The sequence below is a fragment of the Monodelphis domestica genome, chromosome 8 (assembly GCF_027887165.1).
Source record: "Monodelphis domestica isolate mMonDom1 chromosome 8, mMonDom1.pri, whole genome shotgun sequence".
NCBI lineage: Eukaryota > Metazoa > Chordata > Mammalia > Didelphimorphia > Didelphidae > Monodelphis > Monodelphis domestica.
In genome coordinates, this window is record NC_077234.1 from 93,635,643 (window position 1) to 93,663,020 (window position 27,378).

At 39.1% G+C, this 27,378-nt stretch overlaps 1 long non-coding RNA gene across 1 annotated transcript in view; it reads right to left on the bottom strand.

Moving 5' to 3' along the window:
• Positions 1–3,604: 3,604 nt before the first annotated feature.
• The window catches only part of LOC107649869 (uncharacterized), a 54,245-nt gene continuing 30,471 nt past the window's right edge, over positions 3,605–27,378 (bottom strand). The window contains exons 2-3 of the long non-coding RNA XR_001624290.2: positions 9,281–9,347; positions 3,605–9,061 (exon numbers count right to left, since the gene is read on the bottom strand). This is a non-coding gene — a long non-coding RNA (uncharacterized LOC107649869). The remainder of the gene's footprint in view (positions 9,062–9,280; positions 9,348–27,378) is intronic.

Here is a 27,378-nt window from a genome sequence, read left to right on the forward strand (position 1 = left end):
ACAACATTTGCCTGAGTCTCAGTCTTGCATAGATCCCACAGGTAGGCATTATCTACTAAGACTGGGTCCTCCAGGAACTAAAAGCCAGCATTAGTCTCTTCCTCTGCTTCTAAAACTGCTATTTCTCCAGTGCTATCAACATTCTACTATTTGGCAGGAAAAGTCTGGATAAAATATTCTCCAGCTGGGTAGGGAGAGGTGAGGGGGAATTACAAGAAACACCTTGACCTAAACAAATGAAGAGCTCCCTCCCTCTAGGATCCATCTGCTCCTTCATCCCCCATTGAGCTCCTGGGTGCCACTGCCTTTTCCCTGTGGATCGGGGCCACTGGCCCCCATGCCCAGTACCCCTCAGGCTCTCCTATTTGCACTCAAGTAATTAGCCAGGAGCATTTTAGACTCCTATTTTTCTTCTCTCTCTCCCTGATTGATTTCCTAAACTGTGTGTCAGCACAAAGGTGTTTGAAAAAAATCCTAAAACACTTGACTCAGCAGCAATTAACTGGAAAGAGTTCAGAGTTTTCCTTTCCTAGACCTCAATAGCTAGAAATTAAATCAAAACTTGGCCAAATCAGCTTGTGTTTTACCTAAATTTAAAGAAGTTTGCAAAAGGCATTGCCCCTGCTTTCCCATTCCACTTCCACCTAGAGTGCCCTACCAGGTATCCTCACTGGGGAGCACATTTCTGCAAAACTTAAATTCCAGTGTTTATTGTATAGAAAGGTAATGTTTTATGGAGCTCTGGAGGCTTCCTGAGGCATTCTCAATGCTCCTGTTTTAACTTGGGGCATTTCGAAGCCTTGGACAAATCTTAAGTTTGGTGTTGTGGGAAGAGTCTGGGATTTGGAGAATGGAGTCTTGGGCCCCTCTCAGGCACTAATAGGACTTCAAGTGAGTCATTTACAATTTCAGAATCTGGAGAATCTGGAAAACAAATATTTGTGCTTCCTCCCTCACTGGATTATTAGGAGAGAGGTACCCTGTGAAACTTATTGCACTCGAGAAATGTGAGTTATCAGTTGCATTCTTTCTCTTTAGTAAAGAAAAACTAAAGAAGCAGCTGTAGCTCAGTGGTTAAGAGCACTCAATCTGGAATCAGGAAGACCTCAGTTCAAATTCAGTCTCAGATACTGACCCTGGGCAAGTCAATTAACCTCAGATTGACTGACAAAAGGACCTACTGGAAAAGGAAATGGCAAACCACTCTGATATCCTTACCAAGAAAACCCCATGGATAGCAATGGTCTACACCAATGATAGCGAACCTTTTAGAGACTGAGTGCCCAAAGTGCACCCTCACACCATGTGAGCACCCCCCACCTTAGCCCAGTCAGGGGAGGGAGGAAGCACTTCCATTGGACTGCTGGACAGAGGGGCAGGTGATGTGAGAAAGGTCCTTAGGCAAATGTGGAGAAGGGGAGGGGAGCAGCTCCCTCTGGCATGGGCACCATAGGTTCACCAACACAAGTCTATGGGGGTCACCAAAAGTCAGAGAAAATTGAATGACTGAACAATAACAAGGAAATTCCAACCCCTCTAATATCCTAAAAGTCCTTGCCGTGGATTAAGAAGAAGGCAAGGAGGCAATAAACATTAATTAAGTATTTACTATGTGTCAGGCACTGTGCTAATCAAGTAAAGGATAGAGAATCAGTTGTATTCTCCTCATTCCATTCTCTTTTCCTGGTCCCACAGATAACATAACAGCTCTAAACAGTCCTTATTCTGCAAGGATCCTGGAAATCTATTGATTTTGCTATTAGCAATGAGCAAAACAGCGTTTTTGAGATTTTTATTTATGCTTTAGGGTACCAGAACCATCCCTAGGAAAAATAAGACCCCAGACCCCATTCTTTAGGGAATCCCATGTGTCTGGGGGAGGAGGGTCTGTTACAATTAGGGGAAAAGGAAGTAGAACCAGCTGATGCTTTAAAATAAATAAATGAATGAATGAATGAATGGATGGATGGATGGATGGATGGATAAATAAATGAATGAATGAATGCATGAATGCATGAATGAATGAATAAATGAATGAATGAATGAATGAATGAATGAATGAATGAATGAATGAATGAATGAATGAATGAATGAATGAATGAATGAATAGACCTGAAGCTCCTAGATGTACAATCTGTATACATAGGACTGAGGCTGGCTCCCTGGTATGCACCATCACCTACCTGTTTCCTTTTTAAAATCTTTATTTCCTCCTAAATCCCTCCCTGCCTGCCTGCCTGTGGCCTTGTTTTTTGTTTTTAAACTAAATATATAAACCCACTAGGTTTATTTGTTCTAAGTTAGGGAGGGGATAAAAATGGTAGAAAGAGAAAAACTATAATATTATTTGCCCAGACCATGCAGTGCCATGGGAAGGGCCTTATGGGAGACTCAGAATTTAATTTACCCATGCTCCCATCCACAGAGCAAGCTTAGATATTCTCTGGTGCTTCGGACCAATGATATGCATGATTGCATATGATTCACATTGAAAATGACAGATCATTTGTTTGCAGTCCTGCAATGACCCACTGCAGAAAAGACTTGGCATTTTGATATAACAGAGTAAACCCTGCCTGAGTAGCCTCTCGGGCATCACCTATTCCATACCAACAGCAGGAGGGAAGAGTATGTGGAGCATCTCAAAAAAGAGCCCGTCATGGCTGAAGCTCTCTTGGCTACCACACTCAAGATGGAATCCAGCGCGGCCAGAGAGAGGTGCAAGAGGATGGGTTCTTCACCCACTTGACAGTAAGTGCAAGAGACTGCAAATGGGCCAACGTCCATAAGGGACCCTTGGCTACCTTTGCTCTTTTTGTTTTTGTCTTTTAGGCTCATGAATATCCCACAGTAGACATGTACAGGATTGGAGTCAACTTTGTGAATTAGAGAGTCCCAGTGGAAGCCAGACCTAAATGGGGAATGGGCATAGCAAAAAGGGTATGCCAGGAACTACCGCACTTTTGAAGAGAATGACCACCAAGAAGAAGATTGGGTCAAGTTGGCCATTTTACCAACAGCCAGCAGAGATGAAATACAAAATACCTAATTAGTAGTACTACAAACGCCTTTGTCTTAACGAGGTTAAATAACCTCCCCACATTTTGTAACAGAAGTTATAAATGAATTAATCTTGTTCAGGTCATCATTCTAATACATTCATTCTTTTTGTAGGTAGGAATAAATTAGCTGTCCCATACCTGATCCTCCTTGTACAAAGAGTATCTCTTTTACTTCTCAATTCGAGGAGCTACAATCTAAGCCTTAAGTAAATATTCCCTGTTGTGCCCAAGAATGTAAGGAGCTAGAGTATGAGAAAAAAGAGAACTTCATCTTTCTAATTAAAAACAGACTACCACAAGCCTGAAACAAGACCAAATGGTAAGCTGGGATATAGGATAGGGACAGGGAAGGGTGTCCTGACCCCTGTGTATCCTTAATACTAGACTTGTAGGGGACAGCTGTGTGGCTCAGTGGATTGGGAGCCAAGCCCAGGGATGGGAGGTCCCTGGGTTCAAATCTGACCTCAGACACTTTCCAGCTGTGTGACCCTGGGCAAGTTACTTGACCCCCATTGCCTAGTCTTACTGCTCTTGTGCTTTAGAACCAAAACACAGTATTGATTCTAAGACGGGAGGTAAGGGTTTAAAAAAAATACTAGACTTGTAACTGTTCATTAATTCAACAAACTTTTATTAAATTCTATTATATTCCAAAAAAACAGGAATAATAATATTACCTCCCAGAGTTGTCATAAAGATCAAATGAGATAATATGTGTAAATACTTAGCACCATACCTAGCGTTTGGCAACAAATACTATACTGAAGGGACTACTAAAGGGTTTGTGTAAATACAAAGATGAATAAGGTTCCCTTCCTATTAAAATGTAGTTCACAAGTAATTCTACTATAAACTAGACATATGGGAGAAGTAGAATAATCACAGTATATAGTAATAGTAATTGACATTATGTATAGGTATAAGTTTATAAACATACATATAAGGTTTCCCAAAAGTCTCAACATAGTTTTTAGCTTTAATATATTATAGATGCACATAGAATATATATATCTACATATTACATGCATGTAACACATAAATATATTATCTCATTCTGGTCCTGGAACAATCCAGGATGGGGGTGGATACTATAGTTCTTATTATCCCCATTTAACAGATGAAAAGACTGAGACTAAAAGAGTATAAATTCCTCTTCCATGGTTGTGCCACCAACAAGCATCAGAGCCACAATTCAAATCCAGATATTCCTGAGACCAAGTCCAGTCATCTATTACACAAAGAGGGCAAAACTGGCTTCTGTGATTCTTCAGCAGATCCTTGGACCTGGCATTGCATGTCTTCAGTCATCCTTAGATGTTTCTTCTGTTCTTCATACACCAGCCGAGCCTTTGATGCAACCTTGCCAGGAATACTCACTCAGGAGGAAATTCCCATGTAGACTAAGTCACTATGCCATTGCCTGTTCTCCTCTAACCTGCCAGCCCAAAGCCCCAGGCTTCAGTTTCCTCATCTCTAAAAGTGATCATTCTAGTGCTTGTTCCCAGCTCTCTGTTGCACCGTTAGGAGGATCAATGAGACATCATCTATAAAGTGCTCTGAACCCCTGGGGGAGAGGCGCTCTGTAACCATAATTACCATTATTGATGGGAGCAATGTAACTGCTATAGGCTTTCCAATAAACCAGTCTTTTCCCCCAGTATTTGCCACATCTCAGTGATAGTTACCTACCTGACAGTAACACAGAACACGCTCTCAGCTTCCTCAGAATCCGAGTTCTCCTCCTGAGGCCGCAGAGGTGGGAAGGGAGAGGGATGGCAAACTTATTGCTAGTGAGGAAGAATGTCATAAAACCTCAGAAATAAAATGGATCCTCCAGACACGCGGAAAGATTAGAAAAAAGGGGCTGAAAACAAAATACGAGCGTTGCTGTCGCTAAAGAAAGACTTGCTACATCCAACAATATTTCAGTGCAAACATACATATTGGAAGGACAGCAGGCACTAGATACCAAATGGCACAAACATTTCCCATCAGCTTACATTGTGATAATCCCTTTCCTAGTTAGGAAATGCTTTTACAGGATCCCATTCTTTATGTTGAAAAAAATTTTAATGCCCCCATCCATCAGGCTGTCAAGGCATTTTATTGCTCTTTTAGGGCTCTTGCTATTTAGGGGCTTACATTATCTCAAGGAGAAACAGTCTCCAGTACATAATTTTGTCACTCCACACCTTGGCTTTCAATACTTTCTTTTCTCTGATCTAGCTGCTGACTCTCTATCATTCCCAGACTCTTCTGCATTGCCCAGCCACACAATCACTTATTCCTCAAGACTGCAGAGATCAGAGTACACGGGTGATTTCAACCACTGTCATTCATTTCCACTGGAACTGTAAAACTGATTTAAAAATATGTCTTTTGACTTCATTCTCAACAGCCTCCAAAGTGACATTCAATATTTCACTAATCTCCTCTTTAAGGTCGTCTAATCTAAGCACTAAAATCCTTCCTTCTAATCTTGCTTTTTGATCTCTTGGATGGAAGATATGGGGCAGCTCGGGCACTTTTATTCCACAACCTTTCCGGAGCTGAAAAGGGTTCGGACATGGCCAGATCAGTGTTGGCCTCTTTCAAGCCATCTTACCTTTGATTTCACCTCTCTTGTCACCACACATCCAGTAATGTTGGTATAATAACCAATGTCTAAACCAGAGCAGCAAAGAGTAATTGGAAATTACTGGCGACTCAGACAGATTGTCCAAATCTTGAAAGAATAATTGAAAAAATATGGTTTCAAGGTTAATTGGGTGGAAAAGGACAAGAAAGATGCCCTTAAAATTCCACCTTGAGTTTAGTCTCAAGAAATGAGGTTTCAGAGCATTTCAAATTCAGTGGCCAAGATGGTCTCATTTTAACATTCTGCAAGAAAGGGAAGGGAGATCAAAGGACAAATTTACTTGGAGATTAGCAGACCTTTTTTTTTTTTAAGACGAAATGCCTCATCATTATAAGGCTATGAACTGGCAACGTGTCACTTTCCACTAACTGTGCTGATGCAAGCTAAGTAATTATAAATCTGTCCCATGTAATCAGAATCTTGGGTTTTGGTTCCTTACCAGAGTGATTAAAGTCAAAGAAAAATCTATTCGAGAGACCAGTGAAGGACTATCCCCAGCATAATATGATTGGCTAATGGCAGGCTAAATGGTATTAAAGAAGAGCAGCAGCACCCTAATTTATAAAGTACAAGACTCTAACAAACACAGGCGAGTTCATTTGTTGGCCTGATTGAATACATCTCCAGCACAGGATTCATTCTGAGGACTTGATGCTCTTGGCCGCTGCCATCAAATGGCCTGTCTCAAATGAAGCTGCTTAGGACCCCCAAGCCAAAAGTCAGCTCTCATTTCTAGTCAAGAAATACATTAATACTTTTTGAACATTCATTAGATACAAGGGCCTTGCTGCTCTGACAATGTATTCTGGACCTGTAGTCTAGTCACAAAACTTAATTTGCTGCTTAGATTGCTTCCATGAAATAAAACAGCAAGTATGAAGGGTGAATGAAAAGGATGGAAGGAGCTCAGTTACTCCCTGCAAGCAGTTTACCCATTGGAGAAAGAATGCTTGGAATCAGAGCTCCTGGACTGCATGTAATCAGCCATTTGCTACCTATGTGACCTCAGGCAAGACACTTTTCTCCTCGTGCCTCCTGATGGGGCTAGATGAGCTTCAAGGTCTTTTCCAACTCTGGCATTATGCCACTGACACCCTAAGAGCATCCTCCCTGAAGAATAGACTTGTTTGTCAACCTCGATCATTTTAGTCCCGTCCAACTCTTTATGACTCCATTTGGGGTTTTCTTGGCAAAGATACTAGAGTGGTTTTCCATTTCCATCTCCAGCTCATTTTACAGATGGGGAAACTGAGGTCAACAGAATTCAGTGACTAGCCCAGGGTCACACAGGTAGTACTTTTCTGAGACCAGATTTGAACTCATGAAGAAGAGTCTTCCTCTGCACTCTAACCACCCAGCTACCCTAAGAATATAGAGTGTTTGATCTGGGATAATCCTGAAAGAATTATGACTGGGAATGTTCTCCACCTCCAGAGGAAGAAGTGTTAGAGTCATCTTTCACATCAGTGTATCTTTGGTTTTATTTTGGGGTTCCAGTGATGTATGAGTTTTTTCTTACAACAATGACCAATATGGAAGTATGTTTTGCATGACAATAAAAATATAAAAAAGAATACAGTGTTTTCCAAAAGTCTCAGAGTAGCTGTAAGTAAGCTGTTAGAGCTTAAAGTTTTACTAAGACTTTTATGAACCTCCTTGATATAGATGATAAAGATATAGACATATATGGATAGATACAGACATAAATAGATAGCTATAGATATAAACATATACAGAAGGATGTAGAGATATTTCTATATGTCGATGGAGATCGATGCACATATAAATATAGATAGTATAGATATAGATATAGATAAATATACATAGATGTAGACAAATAGGTGTAAATGTAGATAGAGACAGATGTCGATGTTGATATGGATTAGCTACAGATATATATATGTATGGCCCCTATATTCATATAAATATGTGTATATGCCTAGATATGAGTTTAGACGTGTGCATGTATATATGGATATGTTAACTAGGGAGATTATGAATGGAGCAGCCCCTCCAGAACCAAATTGGATTGCATATAGTTCTTTCCCAGTCATTTAAAATGACTAATCTGGAAAGGATTGCTTCAGTAGTGTGGCAAAGGACCAGAGAAAATGGCCTAAAAGCATTTTCCAGCCCAACTTTCCCATTTTCTTTGATTATGAGTTTACTTGATAGCCATGTCAAATGGGGACAATGAACTTGATGTCAAACAAGCTCTGAAATCCCCACATAAGGACATGGAAGGTTTCTTAGTTTTGCTTGAGCTGCGTCTTCATCTTGCAAGACTTTCATATGTGTATCCCAAGAAAGCACCAGATATTTCACTAGTGCTTGGAAAAGTAATATGAATTTATCTTGAGAGTTCAGTATATTTGATATTACAATGCGATGTAAGAGCTTTGAGAATGGGACTTGCTTTATTTTTGTATTTGTGACCCCAATACTTTGCATGGCACCCTGTACATTGGCCCAAATCTGTGATTTCATTGCTAGAGAGAACTCCTGGTGTGGAAACTGCCTTCACCCAGGGAAATCCAAGACTGGTCTGTAATTTCTGGTTTTAGAAGTTGCCCAAGGTTCCCAGAGACAAGGTTCTTCAAGTCACACAGTAAATATGTGTCTGAGATTTGGCTTGACCTTAGGTCTTCCTGACTCCAAAGGCAGACCCCAATTCACTGCTATATGCTTACCTTGTTCATAAGAAGTACTTAATTAATGTTTGTTGTTGCACTTACTCTGTTTTGAAGAGTAAGCTCCTCAAGGGGAAATCTGTTTGCCTTTAATTTTCTGACGACTGTACTCTGAACCAACCACCAAGCTCCTTTCTGAATATTCTACTGAACTGAAAACTACATATTCAATGAGAATTCAAAAAGTACTAAATATGTAGGATAAAAATAGAACCTGACTTTTGGCTTTTGGGAAAGGTGCCATTTTTCTTTGGGGTGGGTTGGGGTGGGTGGGATGTTCAGAAAGGATCAGCGCCTCCGGCATGAAGGCTTACCAAGCCCTTTTCAGGTGTCTATCCATCTTTGGTGTCTATCTCTAACCCAACCCTCACTTGTGGCTCTAAGAAGCTGTAGCATGAACAGTGGCCACAGCCCAGTAAAATCATCTTGGCAGACAGGCTAAACCAGATTGAATAACCAACAAACCTGGCGGTGAGTAAGGGGAATGGCCACCCCAAGCATGTGGAGACTTCTCTGGAAGAATGTGTGGATGAGAACAATTTTTTTCAAGGGCTGTGAAGCAATTGCTATGAAATGCCTAGACCCCTAGTCAGCCATCTAAGATGCCAGCACTGTCCACTACATCCCAGGCTTTGTCCTGACTTCTGTCCTGCCACTGGACATGGATGACTCTGGAAGAGAGAGAAAGGCTGATGACTTTGTGCAGCTGTGCCTCAATTATATCCAATTGACATTCAAGTCAAAACATCATTTTCATGATGTCATTATTCCTCTTCCAAATGAAGGACAAACAACATAATAAACATGTAAACTAAAATGGAATCAAAAACCAAAGTAAATGCCCAAACAATTAGCCTACACCTAGACAATTGCGTAAAAGCATAGCTTACCTCGAGACTATACTATTAATCCAGCAGGTGGAGAGGTGGGGAGTGAGGGGCAGCCGTGTGGAAGTATCTGAAAACCAAGAAGTATCATATGAAAGGATCTAAACATAGTAACTATTATAATTGACTATCATCGTTATTATTATCCTTGATTCCTCAGTCTCCCCTACGATCCCCATAATGTCAGTCTTAAAGAGTTCTAATAATCCTATTTCTGCAAGGAGCCCTCTTTTCCATTGGCTCTGCCACCAATAGAGTTTATTCAGGCATTTATTATTTTCATACTAAACCAATGGGTTTTTCTATTTCAAGTCTCTCGATCTAATAATTGTTTCTTCTTCTAGTCACAGTTCCTTCTAATTTAGCCCACACTCCACTGCTAAATTATTCTTCTTAAACCACAACTCTGATCACATCATCCTCATGCATAGCTCCCCAGGAAAAACTGAGTAAAGCATAAAGTCCTTAGCCTGGCATTTAAAGTCCTTCATGATTTAGTTTCAAAGAGTTTACTTCTCATGAATCTCCTTCTTGGCTCCTACATTTTATCCACATTGAAAGAGTTATTATTATCCAATGGTGCCCTATAATTTCCTATCTCTGTGACTTGGATTCTTCTCTTTTCTCTTCCTGAAATACTCTTCATCTCTTCAAGGAAGGGAGGAAGGCAGGCAGGCAGAAAAGCAGGAAGGAAGGAAGAAAGGAAGGAAGGAAGAAAGGAAGGAAGGAAGGAAGGAAGGAAGGAAGGAAGGAAGGAAGGAAGGAAGGAAGGAAGGAAGGAAGGAAGGAAGGAAGGAAGGAAGGAAGGAAGGAAGGAAGGAAGGAAGGAAGAAAAGATGGAAGATAGTGGTTAATGTAAATCATGTCTTCCTTTTCTAGAAGCTGGAATTTGATTAAATAAATACAAGAAATATAAAACTGCACAATGGAAGATTGCCCCCCCTTTTTTTTTAGGAGAGAGCCTTCAATTTTGATAGGTTTACCTTCTTATTTTTTATTTTTTTATTTTGAGTTCATAGGTTTTGCAAGTAAAGGGCAATCCCAAAAAATTCTGTTTGGGGATCCAAGTATCAGGTTTTTTTGCTGACCTAAATACGTACTCTTCTCCTGTTTGGCAATGCCCTCCCCTCCCCAATTCTGAAATCATCTATAGCTAGAACTTTCCATGATAGAAATTTTCTAGTCAGACTCATTATCTAGCAGTTTTAAGATTGTGATATCAAAACTATAAATCCAATATTTTCTGGAAGTCCTGTACCTCCTTCCCTATAAAATAGTTGTCCCTTATATGTACCAAGGGAGCAGCCCTGTGGGATAGAACCCAAGTATGTCAATGCCAAATTAAAAAGAGCAAGTGCCTGACATTACCCGGACATAGGAGTTAAAGAGTGCCTCTTATCAGATAATTGATGCTTTTCCATTTCCTGCAATAGTCTAAAAATTGGCTCACCCCAGGCATCAATTCTTCACTGGCTGAACTATAAAAGTCTTCTGTCCCTCCAGAAATCCCATTATATCCTTATCTTTATGGCAAATGTGACCTGAAATTTTTCAATCAACAATCCTTTATTAAATGCCTAGAGACAGACAAGTTTTGCCATCTGCTCCTGGGATACAAAGACAAAAATCAGAAATAGTCCTTGACTTCAAGGAGCTTCCATTCTACTGGATGGAATATACATATTTACATAAATATATTTGATATAGTGAGTTGCTAAGCACTTCTCAGCTGAGGTCCCTGGGGATGCTAATACCTGCCCTGGCTTCAATGGTCTAAGGTTGCCTGACTTCTCAAAAAGGGAAAGAGACTCCCTAATTCTCATTTTCATCAATTCCTCATCTCTACTTCAGTTAACCAGAGACAATTCTATTTGGGGCTCTTTGAAGAATAAAAAGTAATCCAATGTACAAAAATGAATTGGGTATAAAACTGGTTTATTTCCAGATAGAAAAGCGATTGTTAAACATAAAAGAACCAAATGTGTATTTCAGAATGTTTAATTTATCATTACTAGTACAGACATTTTTAGGGACATGCATGGTTTTTGAAAGTCTTCTAATTAGTTCACATTTCGCCTCCCCTGACCACAGTCTGATGAAATGTTTCTCTGTCTCTGTCTCTTTCTATCTCTGCTTCTCTCTGTCTCTGTCAATCTTTCAGTTTGCCTCTCTCAAATCGACTCCTCTCTTGGCATCAGCCCACTGGTGTTACTGTCATTTCTGCTGCCACCACAATTGTTCCTTCTTGCCAGCATTCATAGATATCCCAGGGCTTCTTGGTGCTCATCAAGGGTGATGCTAAGAGAGGAAAATGCAGAAGGAAGGCCAAGAACAGCCTGGAGCCTTGTGCAATTCCAGCTAATTGAGTCCACTCTCCACATGGGTGATCCCAATTGTTATTATGCCAGGATAGAGAAAGCCTACCCTTCTCTGCCCTGTGTTAAAATCCCATCCTGTCACCTGGAAAACTGTAGCCAGAAGCACCTTCTTTTAGCAAAAGGAGCACCCTATCCACCAGGTAGGGGAATGACAAAGAGATGACTCAGGATATAGTTAGTATCCATCACTTCATTCTAACCTGCCAAAAAGTCCTTTTAGCCAGAGGCCACCACTTCCCAAGGAGCAGCCAGGAAAGCTGGCATCCCACAAAACCATTGAGTTGCCTTGTTTTCAGATTCCCCCAAGGAAACTCTGGGCACATCCAATGGCATTGACCCTATAGGGTTCATTCAACCTCATTACATATAACATATGCATATACATGCATGTCTTTGTGTGTACATTGTAAAGATAAATTTAGGGTTGTGACTTAAAATCTAAATTAATTTGGTCACCAAGGAAATTCCATATAAAATACCTAAGTCAGTTGGAAATTTATGTGATTTTAATTAATATAGAGAATAGGAATTAAGGAGAAGAGAGAGAAACAACTCTAGATTCTAATTAGAATTACTAAGTCCCAGCAAAGGGAAGAGAGTCTCAAAAAGTTCTGGCCCTTCCTAGAGGCTTCACGCCTCCAGAAAGGCAGGGTTATTAAGTCAGCTTTCACTCACCAACAGTGACAGTCTTAAACAAGTCTGGGTGTTGGTCTTCCAGTTGCTCCTCTGAGTCAGTGCTCAAAATGTCCGAATAAATGTATATTCTCGAAATGAATGAGTCACAATCTGAACTTTTTGTCCTCTTTTATAGACCTTTTACTCTTGTGCCTCCTCCTCTAAATGCCCATTCTTTAATTCTCATCTTCTTTGACTAGATTATATTTTTAGAGTTACTTAACACTTCTTTGTTAAGTTCACCTTTTGTTAGTTACTTGATCTTTTTGTGATTAATTTAATCTTTATAGTGTAAACATTAAAACTGTAAATGCCAAAACTGTAAAGGGTTTTGGCCAAAACTGTAAAGGATAATTTTTAGTGTTTTGACTTAAAATCTAAAATAAGTGGTCACCATGGGAAATTCCCAAATATGAAAATACCCAAGTCAGCTGGGATTATGGAGATTTTAATTAATAAAGAAAGAAGGAATTAAGGGAAGGAGAGAGAGAGAGAGAGAATTAATTGCTCTAACTCAGGCTAAGCCAAGCAGTAGAAAAGGGCCTAGGCCCTCCTAGACCTGAGCTTAAGGGAGAGCGAATCAGTCTTTATCACTCACTACAAGATCGTCTCCAAGAAGCTGTCTGAAGGGGAATCCTCCAGGTTGAGTTCCAGTTCTCCTCTGAACTAAATCTCCTGAACTGAGTTCAGAATCTCACTCAATTCAACTGAACTCCTTTTTTTTTTTTAATTTTTAAACCCTCACCTTCCATCTTGGAGTCAATACTGTGTATTGGCTCCAAGGCAGAAGAGTGGTAAGGGCTAGGCAATGGGGGTCAAGTGACTTGCCCAGGGTCACACAGCTGGGAAGTGGCTGAAGCCAGATTTGAACCTAGGACCTCCCATCTCTAGGACTGGTTCTCAATCCACTGTGCTACCCAGCTGCCCCCCTGAACTCCTTTTAAAGAGTATTTTCTCTTATGTCACCTCCCCTAAATTTTCACATCTACCAATCACAATAGACGCTTTTTCCCAGGACTGCCCATGTGAACCTTAAAAATTCCCAGACCCTACTTCATAAGATTGGATTAAGACCATTCCCATTTGGGCAGTGAACTCTACTTAGATCAGGAATGTGAGAACTCTACTTCACCTACTTAAGTCTTCCCTAGGGGAAGATAAAGTTGTAAACTCTTTTCTGAACAATGAAAAGTACTTAAACCCATACTTATAATAAGGCAAAAAGTTCTTAAGATAAGTACCTATAAAGGTCAAGCAACTTGTGAATTTACAAAGAACAAAGAGCTGAGAAACTTACTCAGAGTTTTCCTGGTGTGAATTACTCAAAAATTTACACCTTCTTAGATGTGGACTAAGAATGGTCTGTCCTTTGAAAAATGTCTACTGTGATTAGTAGATGGAAGAACTTAGGGGAGGTGACATAGGAGAAAATTCCCTATATAAGGAGATGAGAAATCTGAGAAAAGAAAAGACAGTCTCTAAGGAGGCTGTTGGGAGAGAGCTCTGGAAACAGGCTCTTGGGACAGTCTCTTGAGACAGTCAGAAGAATCCCTCTCTGGAGAAGGATGAACTGGTGTCTATATTCTTGCTTGGACAGATCTTGTGGTGAGTGATTAAGGACTGACTAATCTCTCTCTTAAGACTCAGGTCTAGGCCATGTTGGCTTAAGGCCCTTCATACTTATTCCTTTCTTACTCTTTCTCTCTTTCTTTAATTCCTCATTGTATTATTAATTAAAATCTCTATAAACCCAGTTGACTTGGGTATATTTCATAATTGGGAATATTTCCCGGGCGACCACCTTATATATTGATTTAAAAACAAAACACTGTAGTGAAAACATATTTCCTGTGGTCACAACTTACTCATCCACTCTTTTAGTGGCCACAAATTAAGTCTTCCACTATTTTAATCACTACAGTTTATGACAACTCAACTATTTTAATTATTACACCCATTCTTAGTTCTCACCACTCTAGTTTTCACCTTCTCTGGTTAGATTAAATCTCCTAAGTACTTCAAAGCTCTTTGTTAAGCTTGCCTTTTGTAAGTTACTTGACCTTTTAGGTACTAATTTAACCTTTATAGGTATTTAGCACCTTTTTGTATTAGATCTAAAAATAGACCTAGCTTAAGGTTCTAGCTTTACTATAAGGTATGAGTTGGGAACTTTCATTGTTCAATCAGGAGTTTACAACTTTATCTTCCCCTAAGGCACTGTCTGAGTAAGGTGGAGTAATTTTAAGAGTTCCCAATACATTCCTGATCAAGTATCTCCATTGTTACAATAGGGGAATAGCTTAACCAAATCTTCTAAAATAGAGTCTGAGTACTTTTAAGATTCACAATAGTTACTAAACACCTTTTTGTATTAAGATCTAAAAATAGACTTAACTTAAAGTTCTAGCTTCACTATAAAGTAAGAACTAAGTACCTTCATTGTTCAATCAGGAGATTACAACTTTATCTTTACCATAAAGTAAGATCTAATGTAGGGTGGAGTAATTTAAAGTTTACAAGACATTCCTGATTTTGTTAGACTAAGTAGGGTGGAGTAATCTAAATTTCACAACATGCACATGTGTATGTGTGTGCACACATGTATAATGATATGTAGTTGTGTCTACTCTCCCTCTATATACTATATATGATAATATTATATAATATATGCTACGATATACTATATATAATAGTATACTATAATATATGCAATAATTACTATATACTATATACAATATAGTATACTATATAATATACTATATACAATAATATACTCTAATATATGCTATGATATACTATATGCTACAATATAATATAGTCTAATATATGTAATAATATATGATATACGATAGTATACTCTAATATATGCTATGATATACTATATACTATAATATATGCTATAATATACTACATATAATAGTATACTATACTATATACCATAATATATGATATGCTATAATATATAATACATAATAAAATATAGCATATTATATACAATATACTATAATTTATACTATAACAATATATTATAGCTATACACGCAAATACATATATATATAGTAATATGGAATTGAAGTGGTCTTTAAAAATAGAAGAATCACTCAATCTAATTCCCAAAGATATTAAAGAAAGAAGAAAAATTCATATTTCCAAAAATATTTCTAGCAACTTTTTTGTAGTAGCAAATAAGATATTAAGGGACACCTATATATTGGGAAACAGATAAATTATCATGTATGAATGTAATAGAATACTATTGCACCATAAGAAATGAAAAAATGGATGACTTTCAGAGAAAAATGGAGAGATCTACATGAACTAATGGAGAGTGAAATGAGCAAAACCAGGAGAACAATTTATATAACATTATAAAGAAAAATAATTTTGAAAGACTTGAGAATTTTGATCAGTTTTTTTTTTAATTTAGGGAAAGGAAAAAATAAATGCTTGTTAATTTAAAAAATAATAAAAGTGTGCTTGTTTTGGGGTTTTTTTTTTTTTGTTTGTTTGTTTTTTACTGGCTTCATGCAGTAGGTGAACCCTGAAGGAAGCCAGGGGATGTTTAAAGGTAGAAGAGAGAATAACATGTTAGGCATTGTTTTTAGTTTCATTAACCTCATGGGATGTCACAGATTTCATGCAATTTACAGCATAGGAGGTTTTTCTTTAGCACCTCTTGGGCTAGTTGACACCTTAACAAAAAAAACTACAGCTAATTCCACTAATAATTAACATCAAATTGGTCAATAGGACTTACATTCTGAACTTTTTTGCAGCTCATTCCGAGCTATAGTCCCCCAGATTCTGTGCTGAATAAAGCTATTTAAAGGTTAGAGGATTCTGGGGAGGTTATGTGGCTGTGAATGTTTAGATCACACGCTATAAACAATTTTATGGGTAATTCAGATCCATGCAGAGTCAACTCTTTAAAAGAAAGAACAACAACAAAAAAAAAGAACTATGCCCCCGAAATGAAGGTTTACTGAAGAGACTTCATAAATATATTCAGTTTGATGTCAGGCTCATTTTACATTTATGGGTTTCTCACTTTAGTGTGCGGCTGATGGGGTTGAGTTCACTGTCGTCCCCCTCCCCTCTGAACTGCAGCTCAGGCATGACTGACACCCAGCTGCCCTCCCTCCTGGCATCTCTCAACAACATCCTCTGAAACATCATGACAATAATAGAAATAATAATGGTGCTGACTTCCAAATCCTGCACTCTTTTTTCTCTCTGTCCTGCACTCATAGATATATCTTCCTCACTCCTGCTGTTATCTTTGCTGATTTGGGGATGGGGGTGGGGAGGGGGCAGGGATATACCTCACTAGCTTTGCTCAACAATAAAAGATGCCAAAGATGCTTTGTCAGACATCCCTGTATCCTTGCTCCCCTCCTCAGGCCTTTGGATTCTTCAAATTATTCCATAAGCTCTACCTTGTGAGAGCTGAAATGCCCTGAATAAATAATAATAAAGCTCTTTAAGGTTTGCAAAGCATTTTACAAATATTAGCTCATTGGATCATCACGACAACCCTAGAGGTAGATGCTAATATCATCCCCATTACTACAGATAAGGAAACTGAGGCTGGCTTGCCCAGAGGCACATAACTAGTGTCTCCCGTCATATTTCAACTCTGGTCTTCCTGTCCAGCACAACATCTCTACGCCACCTAAATGCCTCCTAAATAAAGTCCTCTTGTTTCAGAGTGGATTGGTTCAGTGGAAACCCCTCAGCCCTCCCCACCAAGAAAAAGCAGATTGAAATTGGGGTCGTTGGGGTTTTTGATCTCATTCCTTAGCCACTCTAGTCCAGAATCCATAATTCAACCAATGGGCAAATCCCTTCACCTCTGGGAGCCTGTTTCATCATCTCTAAAATGAGGGCTTTGGAGTAGATGCTATCGAAGGACCCTTCCAGCTATATAAATATAGTTATCATTGACAGAGGCCATGACCATTATAAGTAGCCTGAATAATGATAATATTCATGCCGTAGGGCCATGCTTTCCATTTTTATTCGAATTCTAAACTGCAGGAATTCTATTTTATTCTAAGCTTGCACTGAAGTCTCTTGCCTTCTAGTCTTATAGACACTCTCTCATATGCTTCATTTCTCATAGGCTCATAGATGTATAAGTTAAAAGAGAACTTTGAGGGGCAGCTAGGCAGCACAGTGGACAGAGCACCAAGCCTAGAGTCAGAAGGACTTGGGTTCAAATTTGGCCTCAGCTACTTCCTGGGTGACCCAGGCCATGCCACTTAACCCCAGTTGCCTAGGTCTTGCCACAATTCTATCTTAAAATTGGTGCTAAGACAAAAGGCAAAGGTTTAAAAAAACAAATTTATACTGGTTTTTGCTGTAGTACACTGCCTCCCTTGTGAACTAAACCAAACACAGCAAAGAAGATAGCATCTCCATTTTCTCTTAGCACACACATTCAGCAAACAGTCAACAAATCAGAAAATAAATGTTGGGGAGCTGCTAAGGATTTTTTTCCCTCTCAACAGCACAGTATTCTATAATCCTTCTTTTCAATGATTTTCTTTCTCTCCTTCCCCCAGCCTGGGTAATCAATCAAGGGAAGTTTCCTACAAGCAAAAGAAGAAATTTCACACTCCTACTAAGGCCAAATTCCAACTGAGATTCTACAACCCCAAGGACTGGATAACAAGAATTTGTCTGAAAGTTGAGCCATGCCTTTTTGGGGAATTTGGCCCAGAATAAATATTGTTGTTTAATCGTTTTCCATTGTGTTTGACTCTTTGTAGATCCATTTGGGGTTTTCTTGGCAAAGATACTGGAGTGGTATACCATTTCCTTCTCTAGATCATTTTACCAATAAGGAAACTGAGGCAAACAGGGTTAAGTTATTTGCCCAGGGTCACATAACTAGTAAGTGTCTGAGGCTTAATTCGACCATAAGTCCAGAACAGAAGCACACTGCAAATCTTACTGGTCCTATAAGACCCAGAAAGGGGTAGGTAGGATGGCCTCCTCAAAACCAGCAGAATAAGGATCTAGGATGCTAAACTCCTACGCAGAGTTTTAATCAAAAAATATCAGAACTAGGAGGAATCTTTGAAATCATTAATGTTGTTGTTTTTGTTGAGTCATTCCAGTTGTTTCTTCCTCTTGGTGTCTCCATTTTGAGCTTTCTTGGCATAGATACTAGAGCGATTGCTATTCCTTCCCCAGCTTATTTATAATCTCTCTCATGTTATAAATATAAGTCCCAGAACTATACAAGTCACCACTGCCAGTCCATTCATGTTTCTACTCTATGATTTTGCCTCTCTAGTTTCCAGAGATGGCAGACCAATGTACCTCCCTCTTCCTTTTTCCTTTCTTCCTTCCTCATAGAAATTCAAAATGTACAGGGTACCACACAGACTAATCTGGCAAATATCCTTTTTTCCCATTGGCAATAATGTTGGGAAGATGGAAGTATGTTTTCTTCCTCCTCTTTGGACATGGTTTAAGTGAAAATCTCTCTTGTTCACACTCAAAGAATAGACCATTCCCTTCCCCTTTCTGACCCAATGTAGAGACAAAAAAATAAGGAGCAAGAAGAGTCTAGGGTCTAGGTCTAGGGATATCAATAATACCAGTGATTTTTTGGATGTACACACACACACACACACACACACACACACACACACACACTTATCTTTCACCTATTATGGGAGTTACATTCTAGAGGCCCCCTATAAAATGAAAATCTGCAAAGTAGCAGATCACATTGGCAAACTTACACAAGTAGTAGTGGCATGCTGCATTTCCATTGTATACAGTATAGTATTCATCTGCAAAATCCCACAGTATAGAGAAAACTCCACAATATAGAATTAGTTGAATAGAATTTTTTAAACTGAAGATATAGTGAAGCTGCAATAAGTGAACCACAATATAGCAAGGGACAACTATACAAGCATTTCTTGAGCTTCCAAAACATTCTCTGTAAACCCAGGGAAAAAGATGATTTCTTTCTACCCAATGGCTTTAACCCAAGTTTCCCTGATAGCTGAGCAAATAGTAGTCAAAGATGGACTACATCTTCCTCTCATAAGACTAAAATTGAATACTCCAAGTATTTAAATTTTATAGGATTTAATAACAACAAAGTGAGAGAGAAAGGGGTTCCTTCAGTTGAGTGAGCAGAACAAAGAGCCAAAGATCCAGAAGTCTGCCACACTAGAGCCAAAGAAAAAGGCCAAAAGCCACCGCAGTGTGGGTTTCAGCAAATTTATAAACAAACCCATGCCAGGGTGCAACACAGGGATGGAAGACAAGGGAACCCCAGGAAGAATAAAGAATGCTGGGAAATGAAGTCCCCAGGACACAAATGTTTAAAACACACACTCTTCAAGATAAATTCATTTAACAAATATTTATTAAGCACCTACTAAGTACTAGACATTGTGCTAGATGCTGGGGACACAAAGACAAAAATAATTCAATCCCTATCTTCAAAGGGGAGTCTATTTCCTTGTTAACTTCAGGATGGTGATTGCTGAATGTACTCACTGAGTTTCTATTTAACCTTGGGGAGATGGTGTTGACCAAATGCTTTGCCCTATTTGCTGATGATGACTGGGGAGTCTGAAAATCCCACACTTAGCTGAGCAATGATGAACTCTCTACAACACTAGAGGGAGGACTTGGTGAAACTCCAAATTCCTTATGGTTCTTAAAGAACTGGCTATATGAAACAAACAGGGTGATTTGGTACTAGCCTGTTCAGTTCTTAAAATCCACTTCTAAAAATTTAACATAACAGCCCACAGTTTCATATACAATCTTCTTTTTTGTTATTTGATTGTCAAAATATTCTTTATTGTTGTTGTTTATAATAAAAAAAGAAATTCCATATTTTCATCTGTAAAATGAGCTAGAAAAGGATAATGGCAAACCATACTAATATCTTTGCCAAGAAAACCCTGAAATGGGTCACAAAGAGTCAGAGGGGACTGAAAAATGACTAAACAACAAAAACAAAAACAAACTGGTTCTAAATACCATGAATACATGAGTAGGAAGAATTCTGTTCTCCATGCAATTGGCAGAGTCAGACTAGAAGAGATATAGACATCCTCTCTATGTGGTCTAATGGGAAGGACTGAGAGAAAATTAGTAACTGGATGATGCTATTAGTCTTACATAATGCATTCTCACATTGCATATTGTTACAAGATAAAAAGAGTGACATTTTAGACCTCTACAAAGACTGAATTCCTCAACAACAAAAGGGTTTCTGGGGAAGGGGCTGCTGGATTTGGAGAGAGGAAGACTTTGAATTCTGCCTCAGATTCTTACGTAGCTGTGTGATCCTGGGCAAATCATTCAATCCCTCTCAGCTTCAATTTTCTCTTCTGTGAAATGGGGATACAATAATATCTACCTCCCAGGCTTGTTGTGAAGACCAGATGAGAAAAAATGCACAGTCCTTTGCAAACCTTCAAGTGCTGTATCCTGCTAGCTATTATGTAAATTTTTCAAGGGAAACTAAAATTAAAGGTAATATAAAATTTTTAAGTAATGGTAATAAAAACAAAAAAATATAAAACAATTACAAGCTAAGTTATATGTGAAAAAATGCTTCCATACTCAGCCCCAGTAACCTCAAAATAAAGTGTCTAAGACATCCCTAAAGTCAGGACTTCTGGGAGAACAGTACAGGTTTTTGGATTCAGATTACAACATTTCACTGCTGAATGTGGTGGGAAGAGCATTAACTTCTCCACTCAGGTCCCATTTTCTAGGCATTCCATCCTCAATGGCTCCCAGTGCAATTGGTTTTCTACTCACTGTTCTTCACACCAATAAATGACTGGGTTTCATGTCTTCTTAGATATAAATAGAGCTGGTTTTACAATCGCATTTGTAGGACAGGGGGGAAATAAGTTTGCTTCCCATTGTCATTGGCTTATGTCTGCCTATTCCTCTCTTAAAAAGTCTATATCCCTACCTAGCCCTACCTTTCCTTCTTTGGACTTCTCTAACATTAGTATATCTTCCTCTCATTCATTTTATAGCTGAGGAAACTGAGGCAAACAGGGTTAAGTGACTTGCCCAGGGTCATACAACTAGTAAATGTCGGAGGCCATATTTGAAGTAGAAAAAATATAAAACCAGACAAAATTCCACCGGGTTACAGTTTTTAAATGGTTTATGTGTACACACATATACATATACACACCTGTCTATATCTATCTATCCATCTACCTATCTATCTATATACACACACATATATAGACATTTGTCCAAGGGTATATGCACAGACACACATGTAATACATACACACATGAGCACACATATGAACATATTTCTCCAACTTGAGTTGGCTGGCCAGTCCCCAAAAAGTAGCTAACTACCACTCCTCCTCCTCCAGGTTCTAGGGGGTAACTGTGAGGGGCTAAGGTTCAGGTACTGCTGTTCATGAGTCCCAGTAGGTATGTTTGCCATTAAAATCAGTCAGCCAGGCTTTAATTAGCTTTTAGAAAAGGGATTTATTTACTCAACAAAGTAAGAAGTGTTGAGGAAGACTGTCTCCCTGAACCAGGGGCAGATTTTTCTCCTACTCCCACAAGCCTACTCTCTGGGGAGAGTGAGCTTAAAAATGAGAAACAATCACCATGAGGCAAATGTGCAAAAAACCCCATAGGACCATAGTTTCTGGGTGCTTCTCTTCCTTCACTGAGGCCCCACGAAGTTCCCCTTTGAATAGCCATCTGCAGGACTGAGGGTGAGGACCTCCATTGAGTCTACAGCCAGCCGCCTTCTTTCTGCATGAGAAGTCTTATTTCCTGAGTTTGGTACCATCTTCCAGTGACTGTCTCCACATCTCTCTGCAGGCAGTAACTCTGTTTGGGGGCACTGCCACTCACATGGCTATTCCTACTGCCTCCTCTATGTTCTGGACCTCCTATGCCACTAGGCTGGCTTGCCATTAATCCAGGAAACTCTAAACTGGCTTTTGCTATTTGAAACAAATGAGCAGATAGATGTATGCCTGATTCTTTCAGCCAAGTACGAGATACCTACGTCCCTGTGATACCGTCTATCTTCAGCCAATAATCAAAGCAGTTGATTATTGATTGAAGACTTAATTAAGGACTTGTTTGAACTTTTGACTGATTCATTGATTGATTCACTCAAGCTGAGATGGAGAGTATGGGACTGGGGGGAGGTTTGTATGACTACATTAATTACATTAACATAGTTTGGGAAGCAATAAAACTAAATACAGCATGTGACTATGTAGGTAAAAACTGTATAGTATGAGTCCTCTGTGAGGGTGGGACTATATGATGACATCTTACCACTAAGGTGGGACTGGCTAATGAAATTATATTGTGCTTTCCATAGAGAGCACTAAGTTGCGTAGAGAGCATAGAGCTTAGACAGAGCTTCCTAATGGGACACGCCATTTCAGCAGGCTAAGCCAGCTTGATTTGTACTGGCTCCCAATTCTAACATGGTGAATCCCATGATAGGGCCCAGTGTAAAATTGGGAAGAATGAAGCTAGCCTAGATAAGAAATAGTACCATCACTAGTCATTTAATAATAATAGGTGGTATTTAGATAGAAAATTAAATTAATTATCTTATATTTGAGACTTACAGTAACCCTATAGTGCAAGTACCATTATATCACACACACAAACACCCATTTTATAGAGCAGGAAACTGAGGTCAATAGGAGTACAGCCAAGGTAGGATTTAAACTCAAGTCTTCTGAATGCAAATCTACTTCTAATATTCTTTCTCTCCATTTCTTATTTCAATATTCTTCACCTCATTTGCTCCAGTTGATTAGAAAACTGGATAAGGATTTAAAAAGACCTCTCTGTCTCTCTGTCTCTCTCTCTGTCTCTCTCTCTCCCTCCCTCCCTCCCTTTCTCTCTCTCTCTCTCTTCCCTCCCTTCCTCTCTCTTTCTCTCTCTCCCTCCCTTCTTCTGTCTCTCTCTCTTTCTCCTTCCCTCCCTCTATCTCTCTCTCTTTCTCCCTCCGTCTCTCTTTCTCCCTCTCTCTCTCCCTCTCCCTTCCTCTCCCTCCCTCTCTCTCTCCCTCTCTCTGTCTCTCTTTCTCTCTGTCTCTCTCTCCCTCCCTCCCTTCCTCTCTCTTTCTCTCTCTCTCCCTCTCTCCTCTTTCTCCTCCTTTCCTCTTTCCTCCACCATCTTTCTGTCTCTTGATCAAAAAGGAATGAGCTAGCCAAGTCAGGAACACATCAAAACTCCTGTGCCAGTGAGCAAAGGGATTAAGGAATTGAACTCGTGACTGGTCACTGCACTTTCAGCCTAGGCAAGATATAGAGACCTAGTCTGATGGGTGGAGTGGAAAGCCATGTCTCCAAGAAAAGGAATAAGCATGTATTATCTACTATATGCCAGGCTTTCTACTAAGTGTTTTTCAAATACTGTTGTTTGATTCTCATAACAACCCTGGGAGGAAGGTGTTAATATTATGCTACTTTTAGTGGAGGAAACTGGAGCAAACTGAGCTTGACAGACTTGTCCAGGATCACAAAGCTAGTAAATGTCTAAAGCTGAATTTGAATTCAGGTCTTACTGAGTTCAAACCCAGTCCCCCATTTGCTGGGCTACCTATATACACCCCCTTACAAGCAGCCTCCAGCACAGGTCCCATCTGTCCTCGAGACCATGGGATGCTCTCAGTAACTCAGGAAAGACAGCCCAAAAGATTTCCCTTCTAACCCAAAGGCCTGCACCCCAAGGGAATCCAGAATGAAATAGCACCATGGCCTACTTTTCTTTAGCTAGAAAACAGGGCCATAGAAGATTCCTCTCTGCAGCAGTTTTTAATCAGTCCTTCATTTGTTTAAGCCTTCACTTTGACTAATTGGATGTGAGGAAGGATCCTCAGGAGCATCAGAGTAAAGTCTGAGCTTGCCCTGGAGCCTGGTCTTCTCAATATTTATGTTTAGCATTAAATACCTCATGCAAAAATAATGACTTTGACTCCAGAGGCTCTCTCTGTTTTTTCAGAAAATACTCCAGCCAAAGCTTTAGGGCATCCGTGTAATCGCCAAAAGGAAACTCACTCCAATGAGTAAATGTGAAGGTAAATTATTCTTGGCTCCTTCATAGCCTCAAGTTGGCCTTCCTTTGATTAGCACTGGAGCAGTAGGGCTGAGTTGTTTGGTTTGGGTTTTTCTAATGAGAGAAAAATCAATTTTATTAAAAATGTTTAGAAAACAAAATCACCATCAGGGAGCCCAAAAAGTTCAGTCTTGGGCAGAAAGGCCCTACAGTTTGTGCAGGCTCGATTTCGAGTCAGAAAAATTGGATTTAAATGGCAGCTATGATACAGATGCAATATGGTAAGGTGGAAGGAGCTTTGACTCTGGAGTTCAGGGAGGTGGGTTCAAATTGTCTCTAACAGGGACCACCTATGTGGTTTTGGGTAAGCTGCTAAACTTCTTGGCACCTCAGCTTTCCTATCTGCAAAATGGGAGGATTGGACTAATTGCCCTATGAGAACATTAGGCTATGATCCTACTTTCTTGTGTATATGATCTTTGTTGATTTCCTTTACTTCTCTGGGCCTCTGTTTCTTCTTTTTACGGACTATAGAATTCTTTACTCTTCATATTACAGAATTGAACTAAATAATCATTAAGGTGTCTTCTGGTTCTAAATCTCAAGATCTGATTTAACTGGAAACTTTACCTTGCAATTAGGGCAAGAACCAGGGCTAATGAAACCATAAAGTCTTCCATGCTGTACCCAGAGAGAATGAGCTAAGCGCTCCTCGGTGACCTGTTAAAGAAATCTATGACAGTGGCCTCTGAGGGCAGGGGCACAACAGCACAAATTTAAAGGATCAAAATGCCAGGTTTCCCATTTGTGACCCCACCACCTGCAGGGGTAATTAATTACCAGCAGCCTCCAGTGCCACACTTTCCTAAGTAAGGGATGACCCAGTCTCACTCACAAGTGGCGGGACAGACCACAAATCAGCCAGAACACCCACAAACACTCTGCTGTGGCTGTTCGACCTGTATCTGTGTTGAATGCCAAGTGTTGCATAATTTATATTGAAAATCCACTCCCATACATCTACTGAAATACATGCTCCGACCTTCGCTCCCAATCCCAGCTGCATTCAACGAGACTATAAATCATGAGTGTACAGGCATCCAATCACAACCTGGCTTTGCTGAAGCCCGTTGACACTCTGAGGATGATGAGTTCATCTGCTGCCTAGAACAGGTTATAAAAATTATGCACATTTTAAGATAACATTTCAAAAGGCTTCTTTTAAATCATGATAAGTTGTGTGTTTGGGTAAGTAGAGAACATACAAAATAAATGGAGGGATCAGTTTACAAAGACGATTCCATTTATCCATACCTTTGAAATGCCTTAAATATTACCTTCACAAACAAACTCAAAGGATGTACAACTGCAATTGCAAAAAAAAAAAAGAAATGCAATGAAGTTAGCCTTATTTTAACAACTGCTTCACTGTTTCCCAAGATTACAGAATTAAGAAGTTACTTCTACTGTATTTTCATCTAAGAGCAAAGTTTTGAATGTGGGTTAATAACAATGCAAACTCCTCTTGTTTCCTAATGGTGTTGCTTTTAAATTAAAAAAAAAAAGAGAGAGAAAGAAATACCCAAAGATCACTTTTAGAAATTAGGCTAATTATCAGTAACTTGGAGAAACATGGGAAGACTTATATGAACTGATGCAGAACAAAATTAATTTTAGAACTTAAAAAAACTATTAGTTTAGAACCAAAAATTTAAAGCTAAAAAAATTATTAGTTTAAAAACAAAACAATATTAATGAGGTCACTAAAATGAAGTTGAATTCTGAATAATGGTAACAACCATTGAGGGTCCTAGAAAAAAGATAAAGAAATAGATCTCCCTTCTAGCAAGGAAGTGGGGGACTATTATTCTGGTATATTATATTCATTGTCAGATAAGGTTTCTATAGCTACTGTTTTTCTTTGAGTGTTTTTCCTGTTTTCTTTCACTGTTCAATCTAGAAGCAAGTTGGGAAATAACTGTAATATAAAGACAAAAGGCATCAATAAAATGTATTTTTTTCTTCTGAAATAGATGTAGCCAGATCAGTAGAGCAGATAATATTTCTCATAAAGTAGTGAAAATCTTGGCAAATGTCAGATCCACCTAGCCATTTTTTATAAATAAAAAGAGCTGTCATTTACATTTGATTTTTTAGGTCTTTTTAAAAGTTACTTTAACATTCAGCATGACATGGTGAATAGAGAGCTGGACTTGAAGACAGAAAGACCTGAGTTCAGGTTCTACCTCTGATGCACACTGATTGTGTGACCATGGGCAAATTACTTATTCCATCAATGCTCTAGGAAATGTTTTGAGACTCAATTAGAGAGGTCTCAATTTGCATTGGTAAAGGAATTTTCCTCACCTATCAGTTCCTAGTACCAATAAGGTAATAGAATCATAAATTTAAAGGCAGAAGGGACCTTAAAATTATTGAGTATAACTCCTATCCCCCTACAAATGAGAAAATGAAGGCACTTGCCCAGGGTCACACAGCTAGCAAGCATCTGTGAATTTGAATTCAAGACTTTGCAACTCTTAAGTGTGACTGCAAAAATATGGTTTCAAGACTGTGAATTGCCAAAACTGTAAAGATAATTTTTAGTGTCTTGATTTAAATAAAAAATAAGTGGTCGCCATGGGGAAAATTCCCAAATATAAAAATACCCAAGTCAGCTGGGTTTTATGGAGATTTTAATTAATACAAATGAAGGGATTAAGGAAAGGGAGAGAGAGAGTAGCCTTAAGAGAGACTAGTCAGTCTTTAATCACTCACCACAAGATCGTCCTAAAGCAAAACTCCAGTCCTTCACTGAAATCCTCAACTCCTGAACTAAGTTCAGAGACTCAGCTCCTCCAACTAACTCCAAACTCCAAATAAGTTCAGAGAGCCAGCTCTTCCAAACTAACTCCACACTCTCCTTCATTTTAGAGAAATTTTCTCTTATGTCACCTCCCCTAAATTTTCACATCTACCAATCACA